This window comes from Corvus brachyrhynchos, unplaced genomic scaffold (genome assembly GCF_000691975.1).
Source record: "Corvus brachyrhynchos isolate BGI_N302 unplaced genomic scaffold, ASM69197v1 scaffold32, whole genome shotgun sequence".
Taxonomy (NCBI): domain Eukaryota; kingdom Metazoa; phylum Chordata; class Aves; order Passeriformes; family Corvidae; genus Corvus; species Corvus brachyrhynchos.
In genome coordinates this window covers 15612697-15626078 of record NW_008237919.1, presented here as the reverse complement: position 1 = coordinate 15626078, position 13382 = coordinate 15612697, and positions in this window count along the sequence as shown.

The following is a 13382-nucleotide window of genomic DNA, read 5'->3' as shown; positions in this document are numbered from 1 at the left end:
TGCACTGGCAACACAACACACATCACTGAGGCAACTCAAAATTCAGCATACATTTATCTTTTACTTTGTTCTCTGCATTCCATACAGAGATTTTCACCCAGATTCCAATTTGCTGGAATAAAAAATGTGAGCACACATAAGGTAAGAGTGATCAGTTTCCCTATTCGTGCTAATTTCCCCACCCAACACCTGTTTTCCCATGCAGGGTCATGCAAGGTTTTCCTGGAATCACAGCTGGAAGGGTCTCAGTGGAGCATGCACGCAGAGCCGCTTCCTGTGCCTGCGCTCCTCGCATGGGCTGCCCAGGCCTGTCCACCCACACAGCCACAAAAGCAGAACAAGCTGTGAAAACAGACAGAAAGTGGTGTATCAGCTACTCAGTGACACAAGGGAAGATGTTGTACGGAGTATGGTGCACTCCTAAATGAACACAGCCAGTAGTTGCAGGAATCTGTGAAAGTGTGCGAGTGCCTACATCATCTGTGGTGAGAGTGATGAAGGGCATCCCTTCCTAATGGCAATGTTGCTAGCAATGGAAATAATTTAAGAATACTTGGGATAATTCTGTCCCTGAAAGTTCTGCTATTTAGACCACAACACCAGACATACATCTGACATGTATTACAAATGTTTTTAACTTTACTACCTCCTTGGGAGTAAACAAGTCTCCTCATTTCTAAATGAGATTCCATGCCAATAAATTTTTTTCCTAGCCAATATCAGACTCCAGTAAGTTGTCTGGACTGTTTATGTCCTCATGGCTCCTAAATATATTTGTTCACGTATTACTCCCCAACAGTGTGTTTTAATTGTTTCTGAGAATCTTATCTTTTGGTTCATGGCTATGGCTTTGTGTGGAGCCAGCTCAGTATGGTCTTGCCCAAGCAGAAGGCATCCATTTGGCATTCCTCTTGTTCCCAATGGAAGGATCAAAATATTTGGAAAGCCATTAAAAGCAAAGCGAGTCTTGCAGGGGAGAACATCCCCTGCTCTAGAACCACAGCCCCGAGCATTTTCTGTCTGAGTCATATTTTGTAGAAAATGTTAACCTTCTGCTGATCAGTGGTGGCCTGAGAAAGTGTCTAAAAAGCATATCCTGAGGTTGCTATAGCGATTGGTGGTGTTTCACTGGGTTTGTGCTGAGGTCCAGCTGTTGAACACAGGGTTGGCTGCATGGCTGGGCTGCCTTTGAGGCTGCCTTCAGAGATAGGCAGGGTTTTTACTCTGCTGATGGGGTGTAGCTGGGAAGTGAGAGGGCTGTGAGGCTGGTCACTGCCTGTACTCACACCTCAGCAACAGACTTTGCCAAAAGGTGATGGACTTTGAGCCAGGGACAAGGCCACGAGGTGAATTTGTGTGGAGCCAACATCAAGAAGCAACAGCAGAGCTTGGTCTCCTCCCAGCTGGCTGTGGTGCTTGCTTTGAGAGTGTTTTGAACAGCCTTTCCTCAAGTGCTGAAAGCAATTATCTCTAATAATTACGCAGTAAAATAATAGTGTAGCTATAATTTAATGTGATTGCTTTGGTTCTGTGTCTGCTTCTCATCTGTTGCCAGACTGGATGTGAATTGAGGTTGCCCAGAACAAAACAGTAACATACAGATGGAATTGTCCTGGTTACATTGACTTTATATTGTTTTCCTGTCAGCTCTCAGGAGATTATATTTTCTGATAACTATCCTGTTTCTATTCAGATGTGGAAAACCTTGCAATTACACCATTAGAACCAAGATAAAACACTTTCAAATATGTTTACAGGATGATTTTTAAACTAGTGGACTAAAAAGTCCTGTTCCTTTCTTGGATTCACAATCCTGTATGGTTTTCTCAAAATGAGACACATTTTGCTATTCTTACCTATAAATAATCATTGTTTTGGTAAGTCTTTGAAGAGGTTAAAGAGAAAGAATATTTTTGTATGCTAGTGTTTATGTAAAAGACCTGATGGATACTGATGGAGGTTTCCACCCTCCAGGCAAGTAGGCTTTGTAACTGAGTACACACAGGGTTCAGTGAGACTGCCTCAATAAGGGATTTACAGATTGAAGACCTCAGTGGTCTACAAAATCACCACAAAGGTCAGCATAAACACTCTCTGGGTAGCTAATGAAATAACATAAAACCAATCTCAATTTCATGTCAAATAAAGACAAAAATGTGGTTGTGGAGGGAAAAAAAAAAGGTGTGGTTTTTTACATCACCATGGAAGAAATATGAATAAGGAAAGCTGCAGTCTAGATCTGAATCAAGATCATTAAGAGTCAACAAGATCTTATTTACATAAGTGAAATCTAAATCAGGATTTAAGAGTGAAATGACACAGAAATCTCATAAATTTTGGATAGTCCCTGACCTGAGAGACAGCCTGTTTTAGCCAGTTTACTTATCTACTATATATTTGCAACTGTTAATTGAGCTGTTCTTGTAGCACTGGGGGGATTATTAGTCCAAGCCAGGGAAGAATTTGTTAGGTCCATATTTTAAGTATGGCAGCAGAAAGTGTTATCAAAACTCTATTGTATTAAGAATGTTTACTTTCCTTTTAAAAACATTTAAAAAGAATGTTTTCATAGTGACTGTGGTAGAAGTAGATACTGAAACTTAGTCATGATTGTGCCCAAATAAGCACTATCTGTGTGTGATTTAGCTAAAGAAAAATGTGACCTTATTGACTTCTGTCAGCCTTGAAGAATTAAAATAAACATATTTTGTTTATCAAGGGAAGAGTTCAAAATGTATTAATAGGATTTTCATTGTATACCAAGTTTAGGGCAGTTGTGAGAAACCTCTTTGCAGTTTATGTGACAATTTCATTCATTCTGAGAAGTGGTTCAGGGAAGAGAATTGGTCTCAAAAAAAACCCCCCAGAGATTCTGGGAATGCAGGAAAAGTGAGGCAGACTTGTCTAGAATATAATTAATATCTCTGCTGTCTCAAGAGATACCTTTTGTTCTTTCAGCCTCAGGACAATAGTATGAAGTTTCAGACAAGGTGAGAAAAATTTTAAAAGTCCCAAGCCAAGTCCACTGGGCAATCAGAGGATCAGATCCTAATATGATGCTAAAGTACCTACAGGTAACAGGGTAAGATTTATTCTTCAATAGTAACCTGAAAATGATAGGAATAGCTGGCTGTTTCACCAGAAAAAGTAGGCCCAGAAATGAGAATTCTTGAACTCACATAAATCCCCTGGCTGGTCACCTCTGAGCAGAGGATGTGTTGTTTCCGTGATTATCCAGTTCTGGATGTTCTCTGTGTGATATCTCCGTAGGGTCAAGGCCTTTGTCTTTCAAAAGAGAAAAATGCACAGTTGTGTGCAACTCTCAGGCCACAGCGTCAGCCAGGTTTTAGTACTGTCAGGGGCAGTGATGCCACTAGACATAATCTTTGTATTGTGGGCTGGATAGGGCAGCTCCCTTCTCTGGTGAAAAGACTTTTGCTGAGGCCAACACGAGCAGATGGCTCTCATGCTTTCTAAGAATCAGCATCCCAATTCCACGGGGATAGGCTTCTCCAACAAATAATACTCTAATAGTGGTAATAAATTTATAATGCTTTAGCTTGTGTGGGTGGTTTACAGTTCTTTTAATATCAGATATAAAGCTGTTCCTGGTGTGAAGAACTGTAATTAGGAACATCTATTTCTCACAAAAGCATTGAAATTCTTGAAGAAATAGGTGCTGGAAAGTGATAAAGGCGTACTAAAATCTGAATGTTTTCACTTTATTGGTTCATATTAGTGCATCAAAACTAGAAACAGTCAGATACCTGTGGCATGCACAGACTCCGTGGTTGCTTTTGTGCTGTTCTAAAGTCGCTTAGTATTAATCTATAACAGACTTAGGCTAAGAGCTTTGTCTAAAACTTCCCACAGCCAAGGAAGTTCAGATATGAATCAGAGTGTAATATGAGATTAATTTGTGCAAGATGCATTCCAGGCTTCCAACATCAGCCATTTACTTTCTCTCTCATCCTTGTAGGTCCTCTGCTTCAAACTCTGGGTACGTTCAAGCTGAGACCCTCCCTTCATTTTTAATCTGATGAGTGGTTGATGTTTTGGCTTAAGAGACACCGCAGAGGCTGCTGCCCCCATCTAGACCGGGAGCTGAAAGAGCTTAAAGAGCAGGAAAAAAAACTGGGGTAGCCTTTAACAAAAAGAAAACATTGTCACTCTGAAGAACAAAATGTGCTTCAGTCGGGAAGGACCTAGACTCTAAAGTATGAGCATGAGTAGTAAGGAGAAACAGTGGGTTTTCTGAGAACTTTCAAGGACTTTAAAGAGGAAAGAAACTGGTTGTTGTTGCCCATTAAATCAAGATTATCCACATACAACCACAGAAATGACCCCCCAACATTGTCAGGAGCTGGTGGACACTCCAGGCCACGGGGAGGAGGTGGGAGAGGCAGAAAGGGCACGGGGCACACAAGGCCTCACTGACTCAAGCTTGTTAGAAGAGGCTCCCAAATTCTCTCTTTTGAGTATAGAAAGATGTGGCAGTGCAAGTTGTTTGAGAGCAAATATGCCACTTCTAACATGTATAAAGATTTTTGTAGGTTTGGCTTAATTATGTGTATTGGGGAGAGCATGCTGGGGGATGCTCAGGGTCAGCACAAGGCCACAGACCACATGGAGCAGTCACTTCCACCAGGTTTCTTTCAGACCCTGGGTTTGGATGAGATCCAGGAACAGGCTGAAATGGATTTTGGGATGTGTTCTGTACTTGTAAGTGACACAGGGTCCTTGAGGTGTGGCACTGTGTCAGACAACACACCCTCTCTTGGACTCTGGTGGTGTCTACAGAAACACCAAAAAACCCAAAAAGAATGCACCAGCTATAATTTGCTTGGGGTTAATCAAGTCTGTACATTAGTTGCTCCAGAGAGACCCTGAAAATAAAGTAAGGGAGAGAGAGAGGATTGTGTGCTGTGGCTCTGGAGTTGTTCCCACTGTTGCCAATCCCAAACCAGGTTGTCTGTGCCCGAGGGCCATGTCCAGTCATTTCTTGAGCACAAAACCACTTGCAAAACACTTGTAAAGCACTTATTCCTTTTATCTCAATCTTAATTGACCCTATTGTAATTTAAAAAAAAGAAAAGAGGACTGGTAGAAGGTCTAGCATAAAAAAATTCCATTACCTAGAGCCCCAGATTGTGAATTGCTGTGCCACAGAAATGCACGGGGTTTATACTACAGAGCTGCTATTGGCACTGGCAGGGAAATGAGCATGGATGCAGTCAGACACTGAATTGCACAATGTTAACACAGCTTCCATATAGATAAGGATTTTTCCAACAGGCATAATTAAAAAATAGTGTAACAGAATAATTTATGTTGTATTGGTTTGCATGAATGTGGAAGAAAATATTCAGCAGTTCCTGATGGGAAATATAAGCTCCTGGAATGGAGGCAGTGGCAGTGAGTCTTGTATATCATTAAATCATGTATACTCTTAGAAACTTTTTTATTCAAGCAACTGCTTCTATTCTGGAGATATAAATCACAGTGCCAAATTTTATTTATTTCTATGCAAAAATTGACATGCACAGAGTCAGTTTTCTGCTCCCTAAGGATGCATACTCAATAAGGAGGCTTTTTTTTTCTAGTAGGAAATTCCAAAAATTCTGGGCCAACAATGCTATATATTGCTTGTGTACTTGCTTTTCCCATAAGAAACAAAAGTCTGTGCATTATACAAATGCACAGAAAGGCACAGCAGAGAACTAAGATAAAAAAAAAATTATTCCCCATGTCTTTCAATTAAAAAAAATTTTTTTTTGTATTTGCTTGGTTGTGGTCATTTAGAGGAAGGCTGGAAAGATGATTTAAAAGTTCAGGGCTAATACACCCTATTAGAAATACTATATTGCAGGAGAACCTGGACATCTTTTGCTAAGTAGCTCTGTGCTAAAAGAATCTTTTTGATTTCTTGTCAAGTTTTTTTCAGGCTAACTGTAAGGCATCAGAAGGGGGGCAGCTCTGTGTGCTTACCATGCGGTAGCACGAGCAAGACCTACTTGTAATGCATGTGCTGTTTCCTCATTAAAACCAGTGGGGCGGAATTTGCTTGGTTAATCCCTGGTTTCATACCGTGTTTGTTTGCTGACCTTAAGGCTTGTCAGGTGTGCTCACCTTGCACAGCATTATCAAAAGGGAAAGGACACTGGTTTGGGCTGTCAGGCAGATGAAGGCAGATAGCTCTCAGGATGATTCTGCTCTGAATTAAAGGATTGCTTTGCACAATTGTCTGAGTGCTTGAAGTTGTCCGCTGAGGATAATAAAATGTACTCATTTGTCGGGAGCTTTTGCTTTTGATTTCCCGGGAGGACAGGTCTGGAGTGGTGTTGCTGTGGCTGTTGCATCATTGCTTGGCAGCTCCTCTTCTGGGGGAGATCACTCCCTGCCTGCAGGCAGCCTGCCCTCCCTTAAATAAATGATCCACCAAACACACATGTTCCTCTGTCACCTCAGCTCCTTGCGGCCTGGGAAGCTCATAAAACAGTTCTGTGGGCTTTGTATCCTTGGAGCAGCTGAAACTGTAGGTAACAACTCCAGAGTTAACGGTTTTACATCACGGTGCTTCACGAGAAGGTTTCATTTTCTGAGTGCCACACTTCAGCCTGTGCTGCGTGCTGCTCACACCTCACACCTGCCCACAGACCAAGCCCTGCCCTGCAGGGTGGGCAGGCAGCACATCCAAGTGGAGGATTTGGTGCCCAAAGGTGGGCAGTGGTGCCAGGACAGATGACCCTGGGCATCTGGGGGGCAATGTGGACCTAGAGGAAGCTTGGATGCACCTGGGGACCAAGGTGTCTCCAATGATATGAAAGTGTTCTGGCAATTGAATCACCCTCCTCATTTTCCAGCAGTGAAAATGGCCTTCTGTGAAAGTAGCACGATCCTCCTCATTATGGAGAGGAACCCTCCAGACAGGCTGCTGGCCCTGGATAACAGAACAGTTGCATTTCTTGTTAATTGAAACTGATGCTTGAGCTCGGGACTCCTTGTTAAAGCTCTGAGCAGCACATTTACGTGGGTGAGAGTGGAGCCAGAAAGGCAATGTGGTTTGTGTCAGCTTCACCCTCCTATTGCTCAAGAGCAAAATTGCCTAGGAAAAAAAAAGAAAAAAATCCTCTTTGACCCAAAACTTAGAGCATTCTCAGTGAGGATAGAAAGATTCTTGTCCACAGTGGGGGGCCCTGGGAGGAGAGAGTTGGAGAGTATTAACTTCATTCCTGGGAACAAGCATAAGAATAGTTGATGTTAAGGGATAAAAGATCCTTCCCACGCTTCACTTTAATCCACTGCAACTTTATTCTGCAACTGGCGGAGCTCGGCTTCCCTCTCCTGGGGACAGGATGGATGGTCAGGAGCAGGCAGAGGATTTTCCTTCTCCCGTTGCTCCACTGTGGAATTGTTTTTTTAACTGCTGGATACATGTGGCTTTGTACTCTTAAGGGGCTTGTGAAGGGCAAGGTGATTTGGAAATCCAGCCTGTTGAAATAGGATGAAATCTGCTATGGCAATGTTTTTGTCTCTTAAAAAATAATTAGTGTCTAGTCATCAAAGCCCACAGCTGCTGTTTTGAAATGATCAGCAGTGATAATCTGCATTGTTTTGGTGCTGTAAATAGAAACCCTGTGTACACCTAATAGAGAAGCTGTATTCTGGGTCACAAGAAAATCCCTTTGCCTTCTTTAACTTGAAAAATCCCCTTAAAGGCTGCAAAACAGTGATTTGAATGTTCGAGGCTAATTGATGATGATTTCCTGTTAAGAAGAAAGAGTGCGGCATCTGTTTCGAAAACAAAGGCATGTGTTATTGTAGCAATATGGACAAAGGAAGACAGTGTAGCATTGATCAGGTTCAGTAATAACATCAAGCCTTTCAGTTAATCAATCAAAAAACAATGAAGATTTATACCTGAACGTAGCAGCACATCAGCTGTGCAGGTTATTTCTGATTTCAGTAGCCTGTGAGTGTTCAAGCACAGACACAACGCAGCTGGTTACTCGTGGCTTTAACATTCATGGAAGTGTCAAGGGCATCCAATCACTTAAGGCAGTAGCACCTGTTCATATGAAACAGCAAAGTTTCAGGTTTCAGAGTTGTACAGGTCCATTTTCATGAAGGCTCAGCTTAAGTTTTTATTCCTCCTTTTAAAATCAAACCCAAGGGTATGAATTTTTTATCTCAGTTTTTCTTGTTTTTTTAAAGAAGCTCGTACATATCCCACCTTTGATAAAGTGGATACATTTAAATGACCAAAAGCTCGGGAAGATTAAGAAAGAAACTACTATTTCTTTATGCAAAACTTGGTGCATGGTAGTCCTGGAGGCACAAGGAAGTTTGTATTTTCATTAGTGGCAGCAATGCAACATATGTTCACAAATCTACTTATATGTTTTATTTTATTTTCTAAGAGAGCTTCCAGAAAAGTAAGATTATCACTTATTTGTGGAATTTGTGACACTTATTTGAGGAATTCAATTTTTTACTGAGAAAGGGAATTGGGGTTTTAAAGCCACAGCTTCTTCCTTACTTCTTGCCAAACTGCTGTCCCACAGGTAATTTGTCCTAATATATTTGGTGAATAGCAGGTACTTAAAAATATGTATTTGCACAAACCTGAATTAGAGGCTTAATAAAAAAAAATCAGAAATTGACCATGTATTGAGTGGGTCATTGCAGCATGTTTCCACACAAAAGGTTTGTCTCTCATTTGGATTTGTGTGGCTTTCTTTTTCTGAGCTGTGGATTTTGTTGAGCTCTTGTGTCAAGAGATATGAAGGGTCAGAAATATCTCTATCATATGCTCTAGTGGAATTACCTCATGGCTATTTTTCCAGACTTTTAACATGTAAAATAGTTGACATTTTACAATATTCTCAGTAGACTCCTGAGTACCAGCAGAAAGTCTGTTTGCTTCCCGAAGTCATACCAGCCAAATCCTGATACACAGAAAACAAATATAAAGTATCTATTTAATAAGGGATGCAGGATATGGACCTGGAAATTGCCAGACTAGATGCAAATTTCAATGAAAATACAAAGATGTTATTTGTGTCCTATGTATTTATCGAATTCAAAAGTAAAAATTTCTTCCTGTGGCCCCTTCCTGTTTAGATATTCAATTCTTGTCCACATAGACCGAAAAGCTCATAGTTCTCCAGTAAGTAGCTCTTATTAATGCAAATTCATCACGTTTGCTAGAAAAGAAAATCCAAGTCAGGGATGCACTTCAGTGTGTTAGAAGATATATTTCAAAAGATGTGAACTTGGCTGGAGTATTACAAAGGTTCCAACATCAGAAATTCTCAGTTCTACACAAAAATAATCTGGTGAAAAGTACTTGTTATTGTTAAGATGTGCAAATTGCTATCTCATACAAACCAGCCTAAGTTGTCAATTATGGAAATATTTACTCCCAGATGTGCCAGCTGTAACTCTGCTCCCAAGACCTTCATTTTCCAGTGTTACCTGCTATTGTCCAATCCAATGGCCAGTCCTGCATGATTTTTTTTTTTAAGAGCAGGATGCTCAGCTTGCAGCTTTGATTTAAAGAAAAAAAACTGAACCAAACAACCAAAAAACCCTTCACACTAAATGTTTTAACCAGATTGATTTCCCCTTGGTCTTAGATACCTTCTGTGTCCCAACACCACATATTTGGAGGACCAGTTGTAAAATGCCCATGGATGCCCCTAAAAGGAGCCACAGGCAGCAGTGACAGATCACCCTGATCTCCATCCTTCTCCAGAGCTCCAGCTAAAACTTTGTTTTTCACAAAGTCTTGCAATTCTTCATTAGGTGCTGACAATGGCATCTGAATATTTTCAACAAGATTTCCAGATGATACAGTTTCCAGAGCTTATAAGCTTTGGAGAATTGACAGCATGGATCAGGTTTAAAACAGATGAATTGAGTGTGAAAGAATCTGTGAGCCTAACCCTTATGAGAGCTTCTTTCTCTTACTGTACTTTTTCCTCTCTTTAATAATCCTGTATTTTTAGTTCCTCATTCAAGGGATGGAACTGAAATAAAGAACAACACTAGTGGGAGCCCTTGACTGACTGGACAGCACTGACACAGCTCTGCGACAAGGAAAGGGGGAGTGGCCTCCCACTGAAAGAGAGTGGGTTTAAATTAGATATTTGGAAGAAATTCTTCCCTGTGAGGGTGGGGAGGCCCTGGCACGGGTTGCCCAGAGCTGCGGCTGCCCCATCCCTGGAAGTGTCCAAGGTGAAGCTGGATGGGGCTTTAAGGTGTCCCTGCCCAGGGCAGGGGATTAGAACTAAATGATCTTTATTTTCCCTTCCAATGTCCCAGGGCATTCTATAATTCTATGATTTAACTTTCCCCACTTTCAGTACCCCGGTTTTTAATCCCTGCTGCAGTCTGCTGAATTTTGGAGGTGTTTTTCTCTGCAGCAAACAGGAAGCTTTGTGTTTCCACCACCTGAGTGCAACAGTTTCAATCCATTTGCAGGGTATTTTACTCGACCTGTGCTTCCATTTTAAGGGGTGGTGGCATGAATCTCCCAGGACTATTCCAGCCACCAAGACAGACCCAAGGCAGACTCACTCTTCCTACACCATGCAGTAGGACCCAGCCTATCCTTCTGTTTACACTCTCCCAAAGGCTCTCCTCCTTCCATTCCCCAAAAAGATGTGATATTATTATTTCATAAGATAATGCAACCATAAGAATATGGCTAATATTCTTGGAATTTCTGTACTGCCTGAGGTATATACTATTTAATTTTTTAGTGGTAAATGCAAAAGGATTTTTAGCTCCTAGAAGTGATAGATTCTTGGTGATCTGTGTAAAACCATACATTTCTTTAAGCTAATTGAATTGTCAAGAAATGCCTGAGCTAATATTATTGTAAATTTTTGCCTTATTAGAAGGTCCATATTCATGTCAGGATTTAATGGTGAAGATTTATTTTGATGTCTTTTACTCAGGATAGCAAACAGTTACAGTTTCAGTCATCTAGACTGCACTTGATTAAAACATCTGTGAACCTGAGTATATTAATTAACTGTTTTCCTAGTTTGAGGATGTTTTTTTGCATATAATTTCTGCCTGAATGGCAAGTTATCTTCCCATGCAATATCAGATAAACATGGTTCAATAATCCTGTCACTTATTTTCCACACAATTGCTCTTCTGCTTTTGTGGCATGTTTTGCTCCTCAGTAATACCACTGGTCGATATGAAATCAATTATGGTTTTACATAGTAGAGTTGCAGGTTTTTTAAAATTTTCTGGTATGAAAAAGATTATCCAGGGCTGTCTTCACAGCTTATTATAAAATTCTGCTCCAGAAACATCACAACTTTCACTTAATGAATGAGAAATATAGTTGTTTGTCACTGTCGTGATTTCCTCTGCAAAAACCCAAATATTACCCTCATTCATCAACTAAACCTTAATTAAATGAACCTCACAAAACCCTATCTCAGCAAGGCTCTTGTGAAATTTATTTTATTTTTTGAGGCCCTCAGCTGAAATGTGCTCTGCAGCTGCAAAATGCTCCTCTTGTCTATTGAGCAAACTCTATATCCACTGCCTGCTGCTCACACTTCAGGGTTGTTTTTTTTTTTGGTGTGGTAAAAAGTGAAATTAAACCCATCATATTCTGTGTCATGTCCTGGGGAAAGTGCTGGGTTTTGTGCTGGAGGGATCTGTTGTACCAGTAGAAGTTGATAACAATGATGTCAGGAAGGACTGAAAATAAAATAAGGCTAAAGGTAGAATGTTCCACTGGAATGAAAGAATACTTTTCTGCTGTAGATGAAGAGCTGAAAGATTGTTCATGAGGGTTAAAGGTACATGTTGGGACCCTAAGGCTGATCTATGATCCAAATGCATGCCCTTATCCAAGAAACTGAGGCAGACAGCAAATGTCAATTCCTTGCATCAGTTAAAGTTAAGATCTAATATATGCAACATTACAACATGACCTGTTATCTCTACCACTACTCCAAGAGAAAAAAGTGTAGACAATTAACTCCAGTGGAGATGATATAAATATTAATCCAGGAAGAGTGACAAATGATAGATCATGTGTTTTCTCCATCAAGGTAATGAAAGATTTAGGGTTGACAAAGATATTAAGCAAGGGGAACTTTCCGATTACATGCAAATCAATGACTTGGTGGGAAAACAGTGCTTCAGTTGGAGGAAGCAACCTCATGATAATTTTTGACCTTTCACTTTGAAACATATAGAAATATTTTACAGGCAATAGCATAAAAAATCTTAGGGGAAACAGGTGTGGCTCAGAGTGCCCAGTTCTTCACTAGTTTAAGGTCCCATTAAAATCAAGCAGGGCATCAGAGAGAAGTTTAATGATGAGGGAGAGATCATAGGAACTAATGAGTACTAAATCAACACATGAATTGTTCTACTGATACAGCAAATTAATGTGTGTTCTGGTGCAGTGAGTGAGGTGTGTTCTCTGCTTCTCCTGTATTAAACAAGTAAATAAAAAGAGAATTTATAAGTGTTTAGTGTGACCCAGTGTGGGAGGCGAGTGGTGCATCCCCAGTGAAGAGTGCCCACTTTGCCACTGTTCTTTCTCTGCCTGGAGCTAAATGCTGTGGTGGGAGAAGCCAGGTGTGAATATTCTCATTGTGAAACTGGTTGCCAAAGACAAACCTTGATGTAAAATAGCTGGCTAGCAACTGACATGGAAATGTGCAGGGGGAAATCCGTCCCTGCAGGTGAACAGCTTTGTAAAGTATGTCCTCGAAGCTGGTGTAACCTGTGTTGCAAAATGGATGGGAAAAGGATGGACTCTTCAATTAGAGAGGAAAAATGTTGCCCACTCCAGCCCATATGTACACAGACCACCTTAAAAAGACCTGGTTCTGATGAACTCCATGGGTTGGCAGTCCTTGAGGCTGAAATCCCACTCCTGTGTGCAGGCAGTGGTGGGCTGAGCTTACCCAAACCAGCCAAAAGTCTCAAGCTCAGACTCTACACAAATTAGGTCGTTGATATCCAAGGTTGTTAATTAGGATTAGTGGTGTGGTATAGTAAGTTACCTGTTTACAGCTGTTCCCAGACTGCATCCATCCAGGATACTGCATTCCCCTTCTCTTTCCCACCCTTCTCCCCTTCCTCCACACCTCTCCCCAGCAGCTCTGCCTTGGGTGTCAGCACCTCAGACCTGCCCCACTCCTCTTTCAGCTCACCCCTGTTTGTCCCTGCTGCTCCAGCCCAGCAAAGCTGCTTCTGCTCCTTCCAGGACTCAGTGCTGCCCTTCCCTCCCCTCTGCTGCTGATTTGTCTCCCCACTGGCAGCTGGGATGTCTTATCACAGACCAAAATCCTGAGTTGGGCCAGGAAACTCAGGTCTTCTGAGTCCCCAGAGAG